This window comes from Carassius auratus, chromosome 34 (genome assembly GCF_003368295.1).
Source record: "Carassius auratus strain Wakin chromosome 34, ASM336829v1, whole genome shotgun sequence".
NCBI lineage: Eukaryota > Metazoa > Chordata > Actinopteri > Cypriniformes > Cyprinidae > Carassius > Carassius auratus.
In genome coordinates, this window is record NC_039276.1 from 1842487 (window position 1) to 1864571 (window position 22085).

General features: G+C 30.0%; 1 protein-coding gene across 3 annotated transcripts in view; it reads right to left on the bottom strand.

The window, feature by feature from the left end:
* LOC113052923 (mitogen-activated protein kinase kinase kinase 13-like) overlaps positions 1 to 22085 on the bottom strand; it is a 42554-nt gene that overhangs the window by 16952 nt on the left and 3517 nt on the right. The window contains exons 2-3 of one of the 3 annotated variants that reach the window (XM_026217405.1): positions 15482 to 15556; positions 13082 to 13127 (exon numbers count right to left, since the gene is read on the bottom strand). The exons of 1 other annotated variant lie outside the window; for it this stretch is intronic. The gene's annotated coding sequence lies outside the window, so the exon portion shown is untranslated. The remainder of the gene's footprint in view (positions 1 to 13081; positions 13128 to 15481; positions 15557 to 22085) is intronic. One more of the 3 variants, XM_026217406.1, reaches the window with a different exon arrangement.

Below are 22085 nucleotides of genomic sequence, written 5' to 3' on the forward strand. Positions count from 1 at the left end.
TTTAACGTATACTTTTTTTTGTAATTAACTATGTAATTTTACACACACACACACACACACACACACACACACACACACACATATGTAAATAAATACATAAATAAACAAATATTTGTATTTATATTATTTTGTATAAAATAATTATATTTCTTCTTACATTATATCTATTCATTTAGCAGACACTTTTATCCAAAGCGACTTACAAATGAGGAAAGTGGAAGCAATCAAAAACAACAAAAAGAGCAATGATATATAAGTGCTATAACAAGTCTCAGTTAGGTTAACACAGTAGCAAGGGCATTTAAATAATATAATAAATAAAAAGAAAATATATAGAATAGAAAAAGAATAGAGCAAGCTATTGTCAGAGGTCTTATATATATATATATATATGGTGGATATAGCTATTGTCAGAGGTCTTATATATATATATATATATATATATATATATATATATATATATATATATTGGATATAGATACATTTTTTTATCTAGAATAATCTCACTGTAATCTTGGAATTAATCTAGATTAATCTAGATTAAAATGGCTCATTTGAATTCTGCTGAAGGCATTCAGAATATGTGTGCTACTCAAATAAACTAATAACTAAAAGTAATGTTAAGTCTTTGAGAATGGGTTTCTCAAGCTAGGTGGTGCATTAGACCAGGGGCTCATCTCCGGTTTCCAAAATGCATCACAAACTGCTTGAGAAAGCTGTAAACGAATTCCACATTGCACAAGGTGCAAACAACCTTACGCCTGTTTCACACATAATCCATCTGCAGTGCATATGCGTTTTGTATTTTTTTACGTATGTGGTAATTTCACAGTAGGCATACACACAGGTGCGAAGACTAGTTCTCGCCCCCTACAGATTCGGCAAGGCATACATTTGCGCTAAAATATCAAGGGGAAAGTCATCATAGCTTGCGTAGTATAGACCCAACCCAACATTGAGATTAGATTAACGGCGATATTTTTTTTAATCGCCCGATAAGAGTCTCGCGTTAACGCAGCACGTTAACGCTGATAACGGCCCACCACTAATATATATATACAGTACAGACCAAAAGTTTGGACACACCTTCTCTTTCAAAGAGTTTTCTTTATTTTCATGACTATGTAAATTGAAGAGTCACACTGAAGGCATCAAGGGCTATTTGACCAAGAAGGAGAGTGATGGGGTGCTGCGCCAGATGACCTGGCCTCCACAGTCACCGGACCTGAACCCAGTCGAGATGGTTTAGGGGTGAGCTGGACCGCAGACAGAAGGCAAAAGGGCCAACAAGTGCTAAGCATCTCTCGGGGAACTCCTTCAAGACTGTTGGAAGACCATTTCAGGTGACTACCTCTTGAAGCTCATCAAGAGAATGCCAAGAGTGTGGAAAGCAGTAATCAAAGCAAAAGGTGGCTACTTTGAAGAACCTAGAATATGACATATTTTCAGTTGTTCCACACTTTTTTGTTATGTATATAATTCCACATGTGTTAACTCATAGTTTTGATGCCTTCAGTGTGAATCTACAATTTTCATAGTCATGAAAATAAAGAAAACTCTTTGAATGAGAAGTTGTGTCCAAACTTTTGGTCTGTACTGTATATATATATATATATATATATATATATATATACACACACACACACATAATTCCATAATAAATGAAAAGAAAATAGAACACAAAAAGACTAGAAAGGTAGTTAGATTTTTTTAAAGAAAAGAATTAGAATAGTGAGTGTTAAAGTTAGAGGGTCAAATAAAGATGGAAGAAATGTGTTTTAAGCAGAATCTTGAAGATGGCTAAGGACTCGGATGGCTGCTCGGGCTGAGTTGGGGAGGTCATTCCACCAGGAGGGAAAATTTCATGTAAAAGTCCGTAAAAGTGACTTTGTGCTTCTTTGGGATGGCACAATCAAGCGACGTTCACTTGCAGAACGCAAGCTTCTAGAGGGCACATAAGTCTGAAGTAATAAATTTAGGTAAATGGGTGCAGAGCCAGTGGTAGTTTTGTAGGCAAACATCAATGCCTTGAATTTTATGCGAGCAGCAATTGGTAGCCAGTGCAAATTGATAAATAGATGTGTGACGTGTGTTCTTTTCGACTCATTAAAAATTTCATCTTCCTGCCAAGTTCTGGATTAATTGTAAAGGTTTGATAGAGCTGGCTGGAAGACCTGCCAAGAGAGCATTGCAATAGTCCAGCCTGGACAGGACAAGAGCTTGAACAAGGAGTTGTGCAGCATGAAAGAAAGGGCCTGACTGATCTTCTTGATGTTGAATAAAGCAAATCTGCAGGATCGGACAGTTTTAGCAATGTGGTCTGAGAAAGTCAACTGATCATCAATCATAACTCCAAGGCTTCTAGCTGTTTTTGAAGGAGTTATGGTTGATGTGCCTAACTTGATGGTGAAATTGTGATGGAAAGATGGGTTTGCTGGAATCACAAGCAGTTCTGTCTTGGCAAGGTTGAGTTGAAGGTGATGGTCCATCATCCAGCAAGAAATGTCTGTTAGACAAGTTGAGATGCGAATAGCTACCGTCGGATCATCAGGATGGTATGAGAGGTAGAGTTGAGTGTCATCAGCATAGCAGTGGTATGAAAAGCCATTTTTCAGAATGACAGAACCTAATGATGCCATGTAGACAGAGAAGAGAAGTGGTCCAAGAATTGAGCCCTGAGGCACCCCAGTAGTTAGATGTTGTGACTTGGACACCTCACCAAGTTACTTTGAAGGACCTATCTAATAGATAAGACTCAAACCACTGAAGTGCGGTTCCTGAGATGCCCTTTGCCAGTAGGGTTGATAGGAGGATCTGGTGGTTAACCGTGTCAAAAGCAGCGGACAGATCAAGCAGGATAAGTACTGAAGATTTGGATTCCGCTCTTGCCAGTCTTAGAGCTTCAACAACTGAGAGCAAGGCCATCTCAGCTGAATGTCCACTTCTGAAGCCAGATTGGTTGCAGTCAAGGAGATTGCACACAGCTCGTTCAAGTGTTCTAAAAAAAATGTATATATAATACATGAAATATATATAATACATGAGATATATTGAGTAGATCGCAATGCATTCTGGGATCACTTGCTCTATTAAGCATGCAATGCTGACAATTTTTTTTTAAACAGCATTTGCAACAGATGCCTTAAGAAAGTCTACTACACAGGCAGATTACTAGGATTCAGAACAGAGCACGTTTAAAAATATCCTAAATGAATTTGAGAACTATAAACACTCGATTAAAACTGTAAATAAAGCTCTGACTGCTAAATAAAGACTGAAACTGTGGATCATTTTAATTTCCAATCTCATTCCGCACACAGCAGGATAGGAATTGGAGGCATTTGCATTAATGATGATTATCACTTTAGAGAGAAAGAGAGATAATTCCAGGAAACTGTCGTTGTGATCCGGTCTCTGTTGATCGGATGTGTCAGTGCTGGTTTGAGATTAAAGCAGAGTGAGCATTAGAAGCTCTGAGAGCCAAACATCTGGCACACATCGCTCACACACACACACACACACACACACACACACACACACAGATAGAGATAGAGAGAGAGTAACTGAGGACAAACATCGCATAATCTGCTGCAGTAGTTACACAGCAATGATTTTGCCTGCATTAGTGTCCAAACCAAAGGTCGGCAGCCTTTATGATGTGACAATCACAAAACATATACAGACCAACAGTCAGAAGTTTCTATTTTCCTCTTGTAAGAATAACAGTGAAGAGATGAAAAGTCTGATTTGACCTTCTTTGTTTGGCTTTGTTCACTCATTAACCAACTTCATCAGGTGTCTTTAAACGCTAGTGAAGATATATATATATATATATATATATATATATATATATATATATATATATATATATATATATATATATATATATATAAAGAAGCTATGTTGTTAAAATATAAATATTTTGTAATAACTATATACACTACTGGTCAGTAATTTGGGGTCAGTAATTTTTTATTCTTTCTTGTTTTTAAATAAAATCAATACTTTTATTCAGCAAGGATGTGTTGATAAAAAGTGATAGTAAAGAAAATATATTATTAGAATTTTTTATTTATTTAATAAATGCAGTTCTTTTTAACCTTTTATTCATCAAATATATTAGACAGCAGAACTGTTTCCAACACTCATAATAAATCAGAATGATTGATTAGAATGATTTCTAAATGATCATGTGATCGACTGGATGTTACATGTGACACTGAAGGCTGGATTAAGGATGCTGAAAATTCAGCTTTGCGTCACAGGAATATTTTTTTTTTTAAGTATATTCAAATAGAAAACTATTATTTTAAGTTGTAATAATATTTCACAATATTACTGTTTTTTCTGTATTTTTGATCAAATAAATGCAGGCTTGATGAGCAGAAGAAACGTCTTTCAAAAACATTAAAAATAGTAATGTTTCCAAACTTTCGTTCTGTACTGTATATATATATATATATATATATATATATATATATATATATATATATATATATACACACACACACACACACACACACACACACACACACACATAAACACACACACACACTGTATCTTTTGTATTGTATAATATTGTAAATAAATTCATATTATATATATACACATTTATTTATATCTTCTTAAATAAAATTGTAATTAAAAACAATTCAACTGTTTAGCTACAATTTACTAAAAAAGTACTTCAAATAAAAGGAATAATTTAATATATTTATTATTAATTTATTCATTAATATAAACATATCAATGAATACACATAAAAACTTACAAATCCACAACATTAAACAAAAAATAAAAATTAACTAAAGAAAATAATAATAAAAGATTTAGAACACTACAAAGCCAACCATTCTCTTAAATTACTTTAAAAATGTGTGATTTAAACAGATAAATCAAAACTAAAATAAAACTAAATTAATAAATATAGAATAAACAAACAAATAAATAAACAAACAGATAAAATCAATACATTATAATAATAATAATACATCAAAAATAAACAAATAATAAACAAATAACTAAAAAAAATTGGTGATTTAGGCAACATGGTGCTGATATATTGCTCATCCCTCTTACACTCAGTGGGGTATTTCTGCGGGGTAAAGTGATCCGGTGAGTGGCTATAATAGAGCAGCGGTGCATCAATAATGCATTGCATGCGTCTCACAGAACTCTGCAGAGAGTGCAGCGGGAAACTAGAGAGCGTCGCTCAGGTGACCGGCAAACACACGTGTGTTTGTGTGTGTGTGTGTGTAATTCCACGCCAGCTATGAGTTACAGTCTAGAGGGGAAAAAAACACCAGTCCTGCCAAAATGCATGGACATACACACACACACACGTCCTCATGACAACAGTTTAGCTGAGTTGTACATCTCTAGTCAAGATCAGCCTGGCTGGGTTCTGTTCTGTCACTCGTGTGTCGATATCAATCTGAAGGCAGTGAATTATTCATTGGTTTGGTTGGTAGAACTGCTATAAATAATCTCTGGACCTTTATCAATGCACTTCCTGTCCAACTGGAAAACAAGCCCACCTACTGTCACTAATGAATTAATAGAAATAATATTATGAACTGTTTCTGGATCTACAGGTTTGGGATGATGACTGATGAGAGCAACAGATTCAGATTGAGTAAACAACAGACAGAGATCTTAAATACCTTTAATCTGCTAATCCACACTTCAGCTTCCTGTTTCAACAGGAAATAAGTCAACACCGAAACTGTGCTTGTCTTTAAATATACATTAGCTGAATGATGCCTCTATTTATTGGTACAGTGCTTTATAAAAAAAATCAACACACAAAAAAACAACAACATGCAATTAACATTTGAAGCCAATGTTGACTTTTCTAATGCAGTTTACTAAAACATTTACATTTTGCTAAAAGATTATAGAGACAAACTATTTTCTTTGAAATTGTACACATTATGTGCATTAAAAAATTAATTGGTCAACATAAATATTAATTTTGACTTCAGAATAAAAACATTAAAATATTCAGAATAAAAATATTAAAATATGTTACCAATATAATAATCATCTTGATTATTACACACACATAGACACACACACACACGCACGCACACACACACAAACACACACACGCACACACGCACAAACACACACACACACACACACACACACACACACACACAGGACAGCTGGTGGGGTTGATAGGAGGATCAGGTTTCTGTCGATGGTGGACAGAGACACACCCAAACCCCCACATCTGACATGACAAATAATCCCACTGATACAAGAGGATGAACAATTTGCTCTGACACACACACACACACACACACAGACTTAAAGCACAAGAGCGCTGATGTTCCCTTGTGCTGCATCATTGTGAACTCTAATGTAAATAACATCCATCAACAAGCCTAAAATAAACAGATATGTACACTAGACAAAGAACATATGTAGAGTGCAGAGATTCACACTCACCAACACACACACACACACACACACACACATCAACCCTTTACAATGCCCCTCGGGACAGGAATTATGGGTCCACAGATGTTCGTGAGTGTGTGTGTGTGTGTGTGTGTGTGTGAGAGAGAGGTTGAATCTCACAAACCTGTCAAGAAATAAGTTCTTTTTTTTTATCATTTTATAAAATCATATTGCATTTAACATGGTAAAAAAATACTTTCAAACATTTTTTTAATGCTAAAAATTCATAATTATTATTTAATCTGAAAAATATTACAAGAAACTTTTCTATTAAAATACCATTTTTGGAAAATCTGGAAAATAATATCAGAAATTTGTGTTTCTTCACATGATTTCCATCCAGTGTTTACAATGCAAAATAAAACTGCTATTTCTGTGTATTTTAACTTATTAATTTTGAAAACTCTTGGTCTAAACATAATGTACCCATGTGCTTTAACAGATAATCGTGATATTTCAGGGTCCCAGCCTAAGTTAAGCCCAAACACACAGCACTATTATCATGTACGTCGGGATCCACAGCTGCTGCTGCAACAAAGAGGCGATTAGTCTGAGCTGAAAGCACCCTCCTCCAATCACACGCTGAGAGCTCATGACTGACAGCTGTGAGAGACCAATCAAATCACAGGAACCATGAGCATCAGGATCCCACAGGACAAATATGATAGTTTCAACATCCATCACTCTAATTGAGTTGCTGAGGCTTATAGCCAATTACCAAGCGATTCCAATGGACATTTTTCCTAACCGATAACCGATGCTCGTTAACCGATTATTCACCGATTATTAACCGTTGAACGATGAAGATTATTTCCAATTAGAATTGAATTAAACTAGAAAGGATCTGTGTACGTGATTCACATGGTTTTCATATTACATCACGCACACAGCACTTCTTTTATATACATAAAACTAATAAATAGGCCTATACGAGAAATATTTTTACTTAATAAATTAATAAAATTTATGAAAAATGCAGATAATTTTTGTTCTGCATGAAATGAAACCAGAAGACAGAAAGCGGCATCCTATATTTCTTAAGGCTTATTTTACCAAAGCACAAAGATTTGTTTTTATTGTGAATGTACACAAGTAGAGGCAAACCTTTTACAATTACGATTGTCTTCATGACTAAAAAGAGTTATAAGGAAAAACTCAAGTGATTGCGCTGGTGCCGCATGCATGCACACAGTTGAGCTTTGCTACCTTGACAATGTAGTCTGTTCATTATCATAATAAAATACAGTCAGTCAAACATATAGGAAAAAAAACACACTGCTCAGTTTAAATTTGTAGTAAAATCTGTGCTGTTGAGAGTTATCACTGTAACGCTGTGATGTTATGCAAAACATTTTGGATATTGGAACGCGAGTGAAGTACATTATAATTATAATTAGAACCTATATTGTTTTAGCCGATGCCGATATCTTGGAAAACATGGGGGGCCAATAGCTGATATAAAGCAAATATGATTTTTTTTAATTATAATTCATTTTTAAGAAAATGTAAATAATTTGACAATGGATTAAAAAAAAAACATGTAAAAGAAACATCCTTATAATTTAGATGACAGTATTTTTCACTAATAAATAAATATTTAATAATAACACCATCAAAATGAAACTCGAACACATCGGCCAAGCAGAAAAATTATCGGCCGATGCCGATATTTTAAAAAAAGGTCAAATATTGAACCGATATATCGGCCTTGGTGATATATTGGTCGACCACTAATAATAAATACTAATTTGCTTACAAATGAATGAGCTAATTTCTACAAATCAAATAAACAAATTTATTTGAGAATATATTGTAAGAAAATAAGTGTTTTAATTTTAAATAAATGTTTCTTATTTTTAAGGATATCAAATGTTTTAGAGTGTTTGAAAATTAAAATGAAGATGCAATAAATTTGTATTTTATTTATTTATTAACCTGGTAACTGTTTAAACTTTAAATAAGCTAAGGTTTTATGTGAATTTCAATTACTGTACCTGACCAGTTTTGATTGACTGATAAAAAAATAAAAAAGCGATTCATGGAAATGAATCAAACCTACCAATTGAAACACTGCTTTTGCTACTGAATTTTAAAATCACAAATGCTATATTTATATTCACCAGCACAAAGTAGTATAACAAAAACAAATCATTGCAGTGTTGTTTTTTATATCACGTTGTCAGACAAAGCAAATTGCAATACTCATCAAAATATGATGATTTTAGGCTCAAGCGAAGGTCACTGATATACAAACACATCTAACACACACGCACACGCTAACTAGTGCTGATCCTGCGTTGGGTTTATCCCAGGTTCGGATCAGTTATTCCTGCTTTAGGATCCTAAAGCTGCTGTTTATTAAAGGACACGAATGGCCTAAATACATCTGCTTTAATGCAGTCGCTGCAGTCGGACGTCAAATGAAACTCAGCCGCAGGAGGATGAGATGAACACAAGCTTTATCACGGATGAATCATTTTATATAACGATGACAGTATTCATCATAACATAGTTTGCTTTTAGCTGGAAATTCAATGAAAAATCCGTTATATTTTGATAATCATGCACTATACACAACCTTCATTTAAGAAAATACACATACCAAAAAATTATTTCGCATTATTATATAAATAACAATTCTTCACATAGTATTATTTTACAAATATATCAATTTTTTTTATTTATTTATAATAAGTTATTATATTTTATTAATAATAATATTAATTGTATTTACAAATGTAATAAATTAAATACATGAATTAAATATATGTAGGATGTATGTGTTGCAAATTTTTATCTTTTACTACATAATGTTATTTTTAACATTTAACAAATAAAAATGTGTATATATATATATATATATATATAATGTTACATATCAGTAATTTTTGTATTATTTTACAAATTAATAAGTAAATAATTAATTAATTAATATTGTGGTATATACAAAATGTTTTGCAAATGTTTAATTACAAATTGTTTATTTGTTCATTTTACTATTATAAAAAAATAGTATAAACATTTTGTTTTTCAAATCTTTTATTTGTCATTTGAACAGCTTTATTTCAAGACAGACAACACTGCTAGAACTGTATATTCACTTGTAGTTATTTATAATTAATCTTTATATTTAATTTGTGATTAAATCATATGACATCCATCCAGTGTTTACAATGCAAAATAAAACTGCAACTTCTGTGTATTTTAATCTGTTACTTAATTAATGAATCAATTGTGCGTGTTGATTCAATAACAGCTGTAACTGATTCAGTTCAAAGATTCAGGATTCAGTTAAATGATTCATTAAAAGAATCGGTTCATAAGAATCAGACTGTTGTCTTTGATTCACTCATTGATCAGACTACACTGGTATCACAGACACACAAACACATGCAAACACTGCAGTACAAACTATACAGGACAATCTCAAACAGTCAACTCACTTCTATTACCAGCGTCGAAATGATGGTCATAGTTAATGCTTGGTCAGAAAACCTGTAGGCATAAAGCAGCTCTTTCCTCCCACACACACTCATTCACCCACAGAGGAGCGATTATTTAGAGCAGCGAGTGTAAATCACAGCAAACAGGGCTGGAGGTTTGTGGGAGTGTGAGGTGAGTCATATTAACTATGATGCAGCAGCCTGCTAAAATCAGACTGCAGAGACGGAGGAAAACACACACTGTGACGCTGTGCATCAGAGCCATGTCACGCGCCGCAGGCCCCCATCCTTTCATTTCCCATCCAATCCAATCCCATCCCATCAGCTCTCAGGAGACTCAGAGCCCCGGGGAACCTGCATCACGTGGCACCCTTCCATAAAGGTTTAATAGACAGATGCTGAGCCTCAGCCAATCGTGAGTCAGAATGAGCTGACATCACTGCAGAGTGCAACAGCCCCGCCCACTTTTCCCAGTCCATTGGTTTAATAAAACAGTTATAATGGTGTTATAAACCATGAGGTGAATCACAAGATTACAAAGTCTTTTATGCATGTACACACACACACATAAACAAATACTGCATAATCGTATAAATATTATTTTACAAATTAATTACACGTATTTATTTACATATAATGCTTTGCAAATGTTGGTCTTTCTCGTTTTGCTTCAAATGTGTGAACAGTCGTCAATTTCTGAATAATTACTTACAGTATATAAACTTTGTAAAGTTATCCATGCTATATAGTTACATCTTGTTCTAATACATTATTACATTTGAAAGCATATGTATAAAATTCATATTTTTCTATATAATTTAAACAATTTGTTAAAAATAAAATAAATATTGTAATGTATTTAATATATGGTATAGAATGTAATTTTATATAATTACATACTATACCATATATTAAATACATTACAATATTTATTTTATTTTTATATACATATATATATATATATATTCATTTATTTATTTATTTTTCTATAGGGTTTTTTAAATGGTCTTTGTTAAAGAGTTACAAGCCATGAACCAAATCAAAGCTAACTTTGATTTAACTTCTAACTTTTGATTTCAAGTTTATTGATTTAAAGATGTTTATAGAAACATCTTTGAATCCAGTAGAATAAATACAACAGAATGTATTTCTATTGAAAAATATGCATAAATGATGCACTGACGCAGTGCTTGCCTCCGTTCTCAGATAGGTGGAGATTTATTTGTAGAATAAGAAGAATTCCGTGGTTCAACATGATTATTTATTATAATGTGGGCTAATGGGTTCTTTCAAAGCATATTACAGCAATTAACAACCTTGTAGCTCACAGTATGTCTGTCTTTAACCATTTGTTGTTCTAAGTCAATTCTCCTATGGAGAAAAAAATAAATGGGATTTTTACTGTACCACTCTAATACTGTACAAACACACAGAAGGACGACGAAAAAGCTTCAGCTCACTACTGAGAAGAAAAGATCTCAGAGCGACAACAAAAGACATGAGAGGAGCTCAGGACTCGATCTGAACAGCTGCTCCTCCTCTTCAACACCTCACACAGGAAGAAGACGGGGAGGATGCATGTTACAGCACACACACACACACACACACAAGATTACACGCTCTTCCAGCTCTTTTCTCCCGTCTGCCACAACGCTTTTATAGCTCTGACACATAATCAATACTTTACATTGGCTCTTCCATTAGCTGCTGTGGACTCAACACACACACACACACACACACACACACACACACTACATGCATTATATTCCTTCTTTACAACCGGCTGAAGAAGCTCTTGTATGAAGCTGACTCTCTGTCTCTGTGTCTCTGTGTTTTAAAGCACATATAAACAAACGGAGATGCTCTTCTCTACTCCAGCTGGAGAACAGATGGACCACATTTGACAATAAAACAGAAAACATCACTGAAACTATAGATTAATAGACCAATGACTAGTACACACTGGAAAACATAAATCAAACAGAGATCACTGATGCAAATTTTTCAAGAAAATACTGTTTATGTGTTTCTACTGTACTTAAAAATTGCATGTTTAATTTAATGTTTAAATGTTAAATAATTAAATGTAAATTGAATGTGTTTCTTGCTTGCTTGGTAATTGTTTCTTTACTGTACTAGCAATTTCTCAGTTAAAATTGCTTTAAAAATTCATTGTAACAGAATCATTTCATTAGAACTATTCAATCAAAATATACATATTTTTATAAATATTTCATATTAAATGTAGTTATATGCATATAAATACACACATATATACATTCAATTATAATTATTAATTAATTTCATTTTTTATTTTCATATAGTTTAATTAGCGTTACAATATAACTTATAATTTATAACATTTTAAATTAAATTACATAGTTAAAAAATATATAATATCACAAAGCAAATATAATAATACAATGCAATATAATACAATACACAATGTGATTTAATATATATATATATATTATCAGCATTAATAATTAACTTATTTATTAATTTATTTTTATTATTATTATTTTCACAGTTAAAATAGTTAAGAATTTAACTAGTTCAAACTGTTTTTCCTATAGCATCTTTTTCATTTATTTACTGGCATTGGTACATCATCTACAGTATTCAATCATTACTGTCACAACTGAAACTGATACAGAAGATGAATTAAGAATCAAAGGATTCGTTTCATGATTCAGTTTTTGGCTCACATCCATCAATCTCACACACACAAAAAAAGAAAAGAATAGAGAATTGAATTTAGGAAGCATTTAAACAGGCATTATCATACGGTTATATTATTTTCAGTAGAACTCAAGCAACGCTGACTGTATTTTGATTTACACACAGACACTGTGATCGAAAATGACTCGTCACAAAAGAAATAAAAAGAGACGCATTGAGACAAGTCACTAAGTTATGTATGCATGAATGTGTGTGTGTGTGTGTGTGTGTGTGTGTGTGAAGCGATGTGTCTGTCCTTCAGCAGAGGGCAGTGACAAGACAAGCGCCACATCGAACACCAGACAAATATATCTCACATGCGCACCGAACACACAAGTAAATCATCTTCAACCCCAAACAGCCACATCAGAAAGAACAAATACATATATATATACATATAGGAAAGACAGAAACGCACAAGCATGCACACTACAATGCGGTGGATTACTCACAACTGACGGCGATGCCACGCATGATCCTCCTTCAGCAGAGAAACAGCTGAAAGCAGCCGGACGAGAGACAGAGAGAGAGTGTGTGAGAGGGAGAGAGAGAGAGAGAGGGGGGGGGCGAGCGAGCTGCAGATTGTCTGAGTGGGCGAGGTTCAGCTGCGACTGCTTACGTCACACTTTTCATGAATGAATGGGCTGGATGATACAGGCACGACGCAGCGAGCCTGATCTCTCTCTCTCTCCCACACACACACACACACACACACACACACTTTATGCGGAACGGGATTTCAAAACACTAATGCATGCGGCGCTTGTGCGGTGTCATAAAGCAAAGAGGTCACATCACGCATCCGTTTATTCGATAGAAAGCCAACGCTTTTATGGTTTATCATCTTTATTCTGGAGTAGTGATGTCACGGTACCAAAATATCAGTATTCGGTACGATACCAGTGAAAATCCACGGTTCTCGGTACCAATTTCGGTACCAAAGCAAAACACAAAAATATGCTAGTTAAAATAAAAGCACACTTTTTATCACGAAGAATAAACCCAATGCCATTCTTTATACTTATTTACAATTGAGTTTTAAGTGTTTTACAAGTAATATAATTATGATTAACAGTAAACAAGTTTCACCCAAATTTGATTTGTCTTTTAATTAATTAAATTTAAACACATTTCACTTTTTGGTAAATAAAGGGGATTTGCTATTAAATTAAAACATGGAATAAATATTGTGTGATTTATTTCTTTAAAAAATAAAGTGTTATTATTTTTTTCTACAATAGTAGCAGTATCACATACATTCTACTAAATAATAGTAATATTTATAGCACAATGCCTTTATGTAAAATTAGTTTTTTTATTATAATTTATTATTATTAATACTAAATTATTATTAATATATATATATATATATATATATATATATATATATATATATATATATATATATATATATATATATATATATATATATATAATTTATTTATTATACATTTATTAATTAATCTAATGTAATGTTTGTGTAAACAAAACAATAATAACAATATTTAGATTAAAATTATAAAATAAAATATTAATAACACTATCCATGTGATTTGCTTTAGTATTCTACTAAATTTAAAAAAGAATGTTTTGCATTGTTTATTATTACTTGTATTATTTACTTGATATTTTATAATATTTTCTTATGTTACGTTATTATTTATTAAAGCCAACACATGGTAAAAAGTGCTGAAAAGTTTATGCAAAATTGTAAAAATACATTAAATCATGTAAATAAAACATATAATTAATATCATTTTTTTAACTAGTTGCAATAAATTATCGGTTGATAACTTAAAATTATAATTTCCATCTTTATAAAACGCACTCAATTACCTTTAACTTAGAAAAATATTTTTGTTACAGTATTGTATCACATAAACCGAATAGAAAAGCCATACAAAAATGAAGACAAATCGATTAAAATTAATTACTTTTTTGTTGAAAAGGCTTTTTATTATTTTTTTGTTTTCTGTGCATGGGGACATTTTCCTCAATTTAAGCTTATTCAGCAACTTTTTTTTTTTTTATGACATGCTGCATAATAATAATAATAATAATAATAATAAATAATATGTGTTTATTTTATTTTATTAAATCCAACATATCCATTATTAATAGTACTAATTATTTTAATTAATTTATATTTAATTAATTTATTACTTTAATTAACTTATTATTTATGAGCTTATGACAGAACCTGCATATTAACAGTAACAATAATTGTATTTTATTTTATTAAAGCCAACATATCCTGCATATTAATACTAATAATTATTTTACTGTATAGCCTTTTATTTATTTTATTTAAGCCAACATATCCTGCATATTAATACTAATAATTATTTTACTGTATAGCCTTTTATTTATTTATTTTAAGCCAACATATCCTGCATATTAAAACTAATAATAATTTTACTGTATAGCCTTTTATTTTATTTTATTTATTTTATTTAAGCCAACATATCTTACATATTAAAACTAATAATAATTTTACTGTATAGCCTTTATTTTATTTTATTTATTTTATTTAAGCCAACATATCTTACATATTAAAACTAATAATAATTTTGCTGTATAGCCTTTTATTTTATTTATTTTATTTAAGCCAACATATCTTACATATTAAAATAATAATTTTACTGTATAGACTTTTATTTTATTTTAAGCCAACATATCCTGCATATTAATACTAATAATTATTTTACTGTATAGCCTTTTATTTTATTTTATTTAAGCCAACATATCCTGCACACTAATAATAATCATTATTTTCTTTTATTTTAAAGTCAACGTACAGTAAAATTCAGCATCTTCATTCCACTAATAATAATAAAGCTCACGGTTTGTACCTCCAGAGAAGTTGACGCTCATTTCCCGAGATGCTTCTAGCGCCGACCGCAAAGTATCTCCTCTTCTCTTCGCACCTGTAAATAATAAATACAGACGGGTCAGAGTTCAGAGGTCACGAAGTCAGTAATCAGACTCGGTGATCGCACTTTCCAAAGGAAAGGCTCTTATTCATTCAGAGGGGAACGTGTGAAAATCTCCTCCGTTACCAACAACCCAGTTTATAATTCAGCACGGCTCAAAATAAGGTGGACGAGATGCATTCCAGCAAATTATAGAATAATTTTAGAAATGTTTTGTACGGTTCATGATGATAAGGGTGAAAAAAAATGGAAAATATGGCGTTTTAAAGATTAAAGACTAAAGAGATTTATTAGACATTTCAAGCAGTGCTGCAATGTTAGTGTTTAAATATACCTATAGTAAATCTCGATAGCACAATATTTCTAATAAAATGATAAAATATTAATGAAATAACATACATAATTATACAACAAATGTAAAATGTAATACTATATATATATATATATATATATATATATATATATATAATTTTATTTTCTATTTTTATCAAAACAACTAAGTAACAAAATACTAAAATACAATAATAAATAAAATAATAAAATATTAAGGTAAAATAAAATAATAAAATATTACTAAAACAATAAAGTTAAATAAATGGTAAATAAACTTACAGAAATATTAAAGTAAATAACTACAGCAAAAAAGTTTAATTGAATTAATAATTAAAATAGTAATAAAACAATCAAGTAAAATAAAATATAAAAATATTCAATAAAATATTAGTCAAATAATAAAATATTACTTACACAATAAAGTTAAATAAAATTACAGAAATAGTAAAGTTAATTACTAAAACAGTAAAGTAAAATTAAACAAAATTACACTGTAATACTATAAAAACATAGCAAATGGAAATATGAAATAAAACAATAAAATATTAGTAAAACAATAAAGTAAAATAAAATGTTGAAAAAAATTATTCAATAAAATTAGCAAAATGATAAAATATTACTAAAACAATACAGTAAAAATATAAACTAATAATAATATATAACTAAAACAATAAAGTAAAATAAAAATAATAAATAATTCAATTATATATTACAAAAAAAAAGTAAATTTTAATATTAGGAAATTAAAAGCAAAATAAAATATTAAGTAACTTTATACAATAAAAATACGATATTAAGTGTCTTCAACCACTGTGTACTTGTGTAAAGAAAAAATGCTAGATACAATGTAGCTTTTATTTTCGTATTAAATTGCGATACACTTGGTTAAATCTAAGCAGACAGAAGTGCTCCGTCCATATGAAATGTTTTGATTTCTTTGTTCTGATTTTGTTGTCACTATAATAAAGAGATTTGCTCTTGACCTTATGAATTGTGTGTTTCCTCGTCACATTAAGCAGATTGTTTAATGAGGTTCAGGTGGTGAGTGCATGGAAATGAAGGGGGAATATTTGGTGGGTGTCGGGACACTAAAGAGACAAACTAATGAACAGCTGCTCACGCCCGGATCATTAACCATCAACCGTGTGTGTGTGTGTGTGATCATGAAAGGGGGGGATGCTGCATGTCAATGAGTCCCACCTCCTCAAACACACCCGAGGGTGCCCCGTCCCTCTCATTTACACCCCATTCTGCCCAATTAAAGCGCGACAGCTCAGAAAAACAACACACTTCATGCGTGACTGAGGCCAGACCCACTCACATATTATCAGTGCAATTGTAAATGAAGATTACAAACATTTTGTTAAATAAGGGTAACAAAGGATCAGACTCTCATTCACATCTGACCTAATGAAGAAATGTCTCCTGTTTCACCCCAAAATCAAAGGAAGGAAATCAGAAATTGTGTTTAGGTTAAAGAAAACAGAGCATCGTTTAAGACTAGTTTTTGCAGTGTGATATTTTTAAACACATTAGTTTGATTTTTTTTTTAGCAAAAAATAAAATATTAAATAAAATAATAATATATTATTAAAACAATAAAGTAAAATAAAAATAAAAATGTATTAAATAAAATATAAATAAAATGAAAATAAAATAATATTAGTAAAAAAGGTAAAATAAAAGAATATTAATAAAACAAAGCAAAATAAAATAAAAAATGAAATAATAAAATATTACTAAAACAATAAAGTAAAATATAATACTAGACAAAATGAATAATATTAGGTAGCAACAAACAAGGTAAAATAAAAGATTAAATAAAATGAAAATATTACTAAAACAATAAATTAAAATAAAATACAAAAAAGAAACTAAATAAAATATGAAGAAAATTGAAAATATATATATTAATAAAACAACGTAAAATAAAAGATTAAATAAAATAAAGAGCATATTAATAAAACAATAAAAGCTAAAAATAATAATTCTGCTTTTATTGTTAATATAACAAAACAACATTGTGATTAATAACATGTTTCACACAAAATCTAAAAAATCACTAATTATATTTAAAGCAAACATAGCCTTATTTTAAGACAATTATGATTTTTGAATGTGACATTTTTAAGCACATTATTTTAATTCTCATTACAATGTGAAAAATGTCAATTTTACACTCCTCACGTTTAATTGCGAACAATGTACAAAATATTGTTTATTTTCCTTCAAAAGTTACAAATGCAACATATACATAATCCCTGTCATTTACTGCTCTGGTGGCTCTTGTTCATAAATTAATCATAACCTAATGCTAATGACTTCATAAACGCATACATAACTACTTCTGAGGACATGCTAATGATGCTGGTAGAAGAGGCTTAATTATGATTTTCTAATAATGTGAGATGAAGTCAGTTACTCATAATTTAACAGTCCTTGCTTCATTAGTTTCCCTCTGGCAAACAAAATAACCCAAAATAACAGCAGCCACAACAAAACACAACTGAAAGAACTTTATCAGACTTCATTTACAAGATGAACACGAACAGAGGAAAAATAAATAAAATGACATATCTTCTGAATAAGATCCACTTTCTGCAGAAAGAAATATTAAATTAAACAATAAAATAACAAAATATGAATACAATTAAATGATTAAAACAATACATTATAATAAAATATTAAATAATAAAATTTTACAAACTACTAAGTAAAATAAAATACTAAATAATAATAAAATATAAAAAAAACAATACAATAAATATCAAATAAAATGACTAAAACAATACACTAAAATAAAATATTAAATAATAAAATTTTACAAACTACTAAGTAAAATAAAATAATAAATAATAAAAAATATTTAAAAACAATAATAAACATAAAATTAAATGAAAAAAAACAATACATTAAAATTAAAATTAAATAATAAAATTTTACAAACTACTAAGTAAAATAAAATAATAAATAATCAAAAATATTTAAAAAACAATAATAAATACAAAATGAAATGAAAAAACCAATACACTAAAATTAAACATTAAATAATAAAATTTTACAAACTACTAAGTAAAATAAAATAATAAATAATGAAAAATATTTAAAAAACAATAATAAATACAAAATTAAATGAAAAAAAAAACAATACACTAAAATTAAACATTAGATAATAACATTTTACAAACTACTAAGTAAAATAAAATAATAAATAATGAAAAATATTTAAAAATAATAATATATATAAAATTAAATGAAAAAAAACAATACACTAAAATTAAACATTAAATAATACAATTTTACAAACTACTAAGTAAAATAAAATACTGAATAATAATAAAATATATAAAAAACAATAATATAATATAATAAATATAAAATTAAATTACTAAAACAACAGACTAAAATAAAATATTAAATAATACAAATTTACAAAAATAATACAAATTTACTAAATAATAACAAAATATTTTAATAATATAATTTGATAATAATTAAATAAAATTATATATAGGCCTATATATATGCAAAAAGGAAAATAAAACTAATCTAAACTAAACTTAGTAAAGTAAAGTAAAGTAAAGTAAAAAAAAATTAATAAAATTAAATAACATGCATTTGCCAAATTTTTTTGGTCACCACAGATTCACCATATAGTGAAACATATCAATACCAATCATATTTTAGCATAAACTATCATTGTATTGGGTTGTAAAGGTTACTTTATGAAGCTCACTGATTGTGTATTTAAAACATACACACCGTCGCACCAAGAGAGTTGTTTTACATCTCAACTATGCTCCAATTAAACCAAGAAGTTCCTCTGTCCAGTAGAACAAGGGCTAATCAGGGTCTAGACCTAAAAGAAACCCAAACCTTCTCTGATTTAAAGTTTAGTAAATAAATTAGTCATAATTCACATGCATAATGATTTCGATGCTCTTTGTTGAGGACAGACTTGCAGTATGAAAAGCATCTGAAGCCTCTGTGGGCTGTAAAGGATCCAGCGATGCTTCGGCTCTGTTACAATCTCTCATTAATTATTGAGACGCGTCGGAACACACACACTGACAGCTCTGGTGTCCTTAACATGAATAACACAGACTCTGAAGACGGGAATGAATCCGGCCCGTTCCAGTAAACCAACGGATCATATACAACCACTGCGGAAACATAAGCAGCTCAACTGTTTTCAACATTGAGGATAATCAGAAATGTTTCTGGAGAAGCAAATCATCACATTAGAATGATTTCTGAAGGATCATGTGTAGTGATCAACCGATATTGATTTTTTTTTTATTACCGATACTGATACCGATTATTTGCATGTTTATGTGCCCGATAACCGATATGCAGAACCGATATTTATTAACTGTTATAAAGTAAATAAATGACTGAGTGAAGAAAGGACATACATGACTTCGGTTTTTCCTCTTTTCAGTAACCTTTTTTTAAAGTGTTGAAAATGTGTCTTTCTTGTTAAATGTAATCTTTATATTACAATGAACACATTTTATTTTATCAAAAGCATCAACAGCAACAACACTAAAATGAACAATAAGCAAAATAAATGTAGAATGTCTAATGTTTTCAAATGGAGAAAATAAATAAAGAACAGAAGTCATGTCAACTTCATTTTAAACTATCGCTTTAGTAGGTTTATAAGTTGTTTAATAGCTACAGAGTCAAAAATAATTCACGGGATAATTTTAATTCACTGAATTATATTCTCTGGAATATTCTAATATAACAAACAAAACACGTATTTTACTGCATTTCTCAACTGGAATTAGGGCTGGGTGATACGACGATATATATCGGATGGACGAAATTAAAATATAATTTATTACCGATACGATACCGATTATTTGCATGTGTATGTGCCCGATAACCGTTATGTAGAACCGATATTTATCAACTGTTATAAAGTAAATAAATGACTGAGAGAAGAAATAAAATACTTCCTCTTTTCAGTAACCTTTTATTGTATTTCTCAACTGGAATGTTATATCAAATTTATTAATAATGTTTTGTCCTTCTTAATTACGAAATGCCTGATGATAGTGTGGTCTATGTATTTAGTTACACCGAACTATATACTCAAACACTGATCGATCGCGGCGATAATAATACATTTACATAGAGTTGTAATTATTTAGATGTTTATTAGCAAAATAATTGTTATATAGTATATGTTGATACAATTTAAGATGTTTTAAACAAGTGAATCTTGTTAAAAGTTACATGCGGTGGCCATTCTAGAGCATCAACATGCTTTTACTTCCTACATGCGCTCATTCATGGTTGCGTATTAATTCAGGCAAAGTTAAGTCTTTATTAGGACAGGAATCAATGGATTATTTAACATGACTGCGTGAGTTGGTCTCTATTTCTTAGAGCCTAGCTGCATAAACTACATATCAGGCATTTATGTAATGCATCTAATTTGTTCACTACTGGCTATTATGTTAAATTAAGTTTACTAACAACAGCAAATCAAGTACTTGCACGCCGTTGTTGTTGTCTCGTCTCCCCCTCAGATGCGCTGCAATGGTGATCCTACACGCAATTCTCAAAACACCCACAAGATGCCGGTGTTTATAAGTGAATCTTATATTACAAAACCGATATCCGATTGTGGTAAAATGCTTAAATATCGGTAAATCGATATATCGGTCGTTCTCTAATCATGTGACACTGGAGACTGGAGTAATGATGCTGAAAATTCAGCTGCGCATCACAGAGATAAATTACAGTTTAACAAATATTCACATGGAAACCATTTTGAAATTGTAATAATTTGTAATAATTCTACTGTATTGGTCAGCAGAAGAGAGCTGTTTCAAAAACATGAATTTATTTATATAAATTAATTATAATAAAATAATAAAAAATAGGCATAATATAAAAAATAATTATAATAAAATTTGTAATTATGAATTCATAAATAATTTCATAAGCAATATTTAAAATATTACTAAAGAAATTATGTAAAATAAAATAGTAAATAAAATAATAAAATATTTCAGAAATTATAATAAAATAAATTACAAAAAAGTAAATAAAATATAAAAAAATTATAATTATAACTATAATTTTATAAAAACACAGTAAATAAAAATATTAAAGAAAAAATAAATGTTATTAAAATAAAGTACACATAAAATAACAGATAAAATAATATTAGTAA